The 5172-nt window shown below is 36.5% G+C and overlaps 1 long non-coding RNA gene across 3 annotated transcripts; it reads left to right on the top strand.

The window, feature by feature from the left end:
- The first annotated feature begins 397 nt into the window (after window positions 1–397).
- LOC110883779 lies at window positions 398–4913 on the top strand. Of its 3 annotated transcripts, none has more exons than XR_002560654.2 (5): window positions 398–989; window positions 2554–2949; window positions 3158–3215; window positions 3289–3424; window positions 3734–3991. It is a non-coding gene; the product is annotated as an uncharacterized LOC110883779 (long non-coding RNA). The 3 variants fall into 3 exon arrangements; XR_002560655.2 differs by lacking the exons at window positions 398–989; window positions 3734–3991 and adding exons at window positions 1815–2366; window positions 4416–4913; XR_002560653.2 differs by lacking the exon at window positions 398–989 and adding an exon at window positions 1819–2366.
- Window positions 4914–5172: the final 259 nt, after the last annotated feature.

Consider the following 5172-nt stretch of genomic DNA (forward strand, 5'->3'; position numbering starts at 1 on the left):
TGTGAGTGATAAGTGCGTGATAAGTGATGAACGCCCCTACCCCCTTACAAAACATACCCTTCCCGTGAGAAGGAAATGATCTACTAATGGCAGGCATTATCCTAAGTTTGCAAGATATACATTTCTTTTAGGGTAAATTACAGTTTTCGTCCTTTATGTTTGTGGCGGATTACAATGGATGACCTTTAACTTCAATAATTACAAACACAGTCCTTTATTTTGAAAACTCATTACACCTTAGGTCCTTTAGCATTAACTAGGTTAAAATTTTAAGTTAAGTCTCATCAGTCAAGGGTAGTTTAGTCATTTTACCAATTAAATTAAAGAAAAAAAAATAAAAAACCACTTATCTCCTACCTTTTTACATTATTCCACTTTCTCTTTCTTCCTTCCTTCACCTTCTTCACCTTCACTACCACCACCAAATCTATCGCCACCACCAACACACTGCATCTGCTACAGTACAAAGGGTTAGTTTAGGTATTTATTATATTTTTAAAGCAACGCAGGCAAGGTATCGGTTTCACTGATTACACAAACCCAACTCTGTTTATCATCTTCTTCTTCAACTTTTCATGAAATATCCTCTCTCATCTCATGGGTTTTGGTTTCACTGATTGGTGGAGAAATAGCAGCTGTTAATTGAAACTAAATAGGTAGGGTTATGAATGGTATAAGATTTAGATCGATGTTGATTATTCAGTCCAAATTTCGTTCAATGATGAGTTAATTTGACCGGTAAGTTTTCAGTGATCGCCGTTCGTTGTATATCCATTCCATTTGTCGTATTCCGGTGGCCATTATTAATCGTTATCCTCCGACATCACCGTCGTAACTGATTTGTCTGATTCGTCTTCTTCTTTTGGCGATTTCACTTTTAATTTATTGTCTGGCGGCGTCATAATCCCTTCATCTTCTGTCTTCGATCGATGGTGAAGTGAGTGGAAACATCCCTTCGAACTCTTCAAACTTCTCTGAGTATCCATCTGGTAAATTCAGTTGCTCATACTTAACTTTATTTTTGGAATGATTTCGACTGTTTGTTGTTGACTTTTTAGTCCATCGTTTTTGAAATTGTGGTTATGGTTGATTGAAGTGACGATTGTTTGTTGTTGACTTTTTAGTCATCTTCTGTGATCTTTGAAATTACAAAAGTGAATGTGATTTTTGAAATTACAAAAGTTAATATGCATATTGTCATACTGGAGCTACCCATTTAATTTTTGATGGTGGTGTTTTTATTTGAGAATTTGGTTGAATATTGAGTACGGGCTACGAGCTAGATGGAGTGTGGTGGATAAGTCACGAACTAGATGGAGGCCTTGGTGTGATGGATCTGGTGTTGGTGGCGGCGGAAGATTTCGTGGTGGTGTTGGTGGTGATGGTTAAGAAAAAAGGGGGAATGAAATAATGTAAAAAAGTAAGAGTTAAGTGGGTTTTTAATCTTTTCTTTAATTTAGTTGGTAAAATGACTAAACTACCCTTGACTGATCAGACCTAACTTAAAATTTTAACCTAGTTAGTGCTAAAGGACCTAAGGTGTCTTGAATTTTCTAAATAAAGGACTATGGTTGTAATTATTGAAGTTAAAGGTCATCCATTGCAATTCAATACAAACATAAAGGACGAAAACTGTAATTTACCCTTTCTTTTACATGGTGACACGGATGCGAAATAAAAAAATAATAATAAAAAACTATTGGGTTTGCTCTAGAAAAACATATTAATCAACTTGGGACGATCCAATTAACCGTTTAAGTTTCATTCTCAAGTGTTTGATGCAATTTTTTCAACTACTATTTTGGATCATGTATTCAACCGTTTTAAGTTACACGTTTGAGACAAGTATTAGTAATATTAGTCTCATATCTATATAACTATATAATACATCTCCTTAGGACTTAGATGTAATTTTACCCTCTAATTTTAAGACGTCATATGAAAGGTCATTGCATTTTTCGTGAGTTTCGTCCCAACCTTCCAAATATGCCCCCCCCCCCTTCACTTTTAGGTTTCAATGATTTTTTACATTTATTACATGGCAGATACATCAATCGTCGTTGTTCAATGAACTAATTTAACTCTTGCTTCTCCACCTTCCCTCCCAAATCGTTTGTGCTTCCACACACGTATACAAGAGGGAGTCTCTGCCTCTCTTCGTTTTCAATTTGACCAAGATTAGGTTTAGTTCTTCCCCAAATACACAAACAATCACTCAATTAGAAACAAGATTATCATGTAAAACACCAATTTCTATTAGTAGATTCCTCTTAATCGATTCAATTTCGCTTTTTTGTGGCCCATGAACATTTTAGGGTTTCCCGCACACTTGACATATTGAAAAGAACACACACATAGATTCTAAGGTACGTTTTTCTTTGTTTTTCAATGTTTCTGAATCTAAAGTTTCGATTTTGTTATAGATTATTAGGTTGATTGGTTCATAGATCCTTGTTTGAGTTATGGTAGATCTCAATTTGTGTTCTTTTGATTCATCATATGTTTTTTTGTTCGTGAATTGGATGAATTCTTTATTTACTGATCTGAATTTAGGGGCATGAGGTTTGGAAGTGGTGAATTTTCGTGAATTCAGGTGTGGAGGGTAAGTGAGAATTGAGAAGATGACGGATGCTCGGTTACAATGGTTACAGAGCCGGAGGGTACGACGGATGCGTGTTCGGAAGATGGTGATTTTGAGAGGGGGTTGGAGGAGTTTTGCCAATTATCAGGTTTAAGTTTTGCTCTTCTATTCCAGCTGATCATATTTAAAGGAGGGTAAGATCTGATTTGGTTATTACATCATTGTCGTCACCGGGGAGAGCTGATTTGGAGAATAAGCGTTGTTTTGGTGACATAAGAAGGTTCAATGGTTTATAGATTTAGGGATTATGCCTTACCTTCTTCTACAGTAGATGATTTTTGACGTGTAACCACCAATTCCAGCAGAAGGTATCGATTTTCTCTATATCTATGTTTATTTATCAGTTCCTGCAAATTTATTTGTTTAAATTTGGTGTATTTGTGGTTTATAGGAACATCTGGTTAAATATGTCATCTTTAATTGATTTGGCTGACAAGGGCCTTATTTCATTAAGATGTTTATTGTTTAAAGTTGTATCTGGTTTAATGAACTGATTTGTAAAAATCGTAATTTCAGCAAAGGTGTTGAACTGATTGGCGACGAATCAGATTCTGGTCAAGACTAGGGTACTTCGGTAAGGCTGTCAGTTGCATGGTTCTATTTTTGTTTACATCGATAACATCAAGGATGTTTGGCTTCTGTTTCAGTGCCTCGCAATAACTCCGGCTACGAGCTTGGGCGCAACAGAGGTGACAGAGACGTTAGGGTCTTCCTATGGGATAAATGGTGGTGGCCAGCTTACGGCTATAAGGGCGGTGACCGGTGGTTCGATTTTGGTGATTTGTGAGTCCCACAACCATAATCTCTTATTTAGGTTGTATGGATCTATTGTGCTTCTTATTGTTGTTTTATGTAGCAACTATGAATCATGGTCTGTGGTTAAGGTATCAATTTGAGTTTGAGCTTGATAGGTAGTTGCACAAATGGACCGTAAATTGACATGCTGTATAATTTTTACTTTTATTACAAATGATGAGGCATAGTTCTTTGTCCCTTTGTGATTGAAATCTCTGTTTTTTCTTCTATCTTGCCGGAGCTAAATTGTTGTTCTCTGGTCACCGTTGTTCTAACTGGCCTATTTTTTTTATTCAGTGCATGGCTTATTGATTTGGGATCACTTTTATCCGTTCGATTTTTTGATTGCGGAGCTTTGGGATTGAGAAGTATTGTAACAAGCTTTGATCAGTAATGGAAAGCTTTTATCACATACTTTGCTATTTCCATCGTTTTTAGATTGTTATTAGTTACCAAGTACTTCGTGTTGCTCTTTGCTCCAACTGAAAAAACTGTCTCTTGTTATTCAGAAAGTTACTGCACTAACGGGAATTTTGGTCATTGTTCATTTCTTTATTTTTTTTCCTTGGATAATATTCTTTCAGCTACCTTGATGTACTCTTTTTACCTATAATAATGTGGTTTTGCAAGCTACATGCGCAGAAAGAAGTTAGGACACCTTAACTGGAGAGTGGTGCGATTAATGCTGCGCTAGATCTTTATGATGTTATCCAGCTTGATTTTTTTAGTGTGAATATGAGGTGTGCACCTACTAGGGGTGTAAATTTATGACACGACCCAGAAACACGACACGAACCTAACACGAAATTCGGGGGTTTTAGGTTTACTTTAAACGGGTTCGGGTTAGTTTCAGGTTGAACCCGCGAACCCGTTTAGCACCCCTAGCGCCAACAATAAGTTTTAATTTCTTATATATTGTTTACTTTCCAATTACTATCAAAACGTATGCCTGACTGGATTTCCGTATCATTTGACATAGAAAATTATGCCACATGGAATATGTTGATAAAACCATGGAAGGAAGGCCGTTTGTACTACCGTATCGAGGAATGATGTACTACTGAAAAGCTCTAATGCTTCAAGCTTATTTGGAAAGAATGACTCTTGGAAGTTTTAGTTTTCTCCTTTCGAGGATAGTTTTATTATTGCTAGGTGTACGCCTAAAAAACATAATCACCCACGGCAACGCACGGACATTCCCATTGGAGGTTGTCCAAAACTTACTAAGCTCAACATCTGTGGCTGCTTGGCTTTTAGTGACGATGGTCTCAAGTTCTGTAGTAGTTACTATATAAAGTTGAAAACTTTCAACCTTTGTGGGTGTGTGAAAGTAGCCACCGATAAGGCTCTGAAGTTATGGTAGAATTACAAATGTATGTGGGATGTATTTGATATTTGGGGTCATACTTATAAACCGTCTTTGAGTTGTGCTTGTAGGCTAATGGATACAACTGTCGACGACAACTTGACTTTACCTTATGGGTGTCTTAATCTCTATGCTATTTACTTGTGTGGTGGTGTCTTTATAACAGGTAAATTATGTTCATATAATATACTTTGGGATCTCAAAGCTAACCTCTTTTTGGTCAAGTTATATACCGTGAATTCAAGAGAAAATAAAAATTATTCGAATAATTCGATTCGAATAATTCGAAAATTCGATATTCGATTCGATGAACACCCCTAAATGAGTAGTTGTTAAAAACTTACCTTGCCGCAAAGCACGGGTCGTTATA

The sequence above is a fragment of the Helianthus annuus genome, chromosome 10 (assembly GCF_002127325.2).
Source record: "Helianthus annuus cultivar XRQ/B chromosome 10, HanXRQr2.0-SUNRISE, whole genome shotgun sequence".
In the NCBI taxonomy this organism is placed as follows: Eukaryota; Viridiplantae; Streptophyta; class Magnoliopsida; order Asterales; family Asteraceae; genus Helianthus; species Helianthus annuus.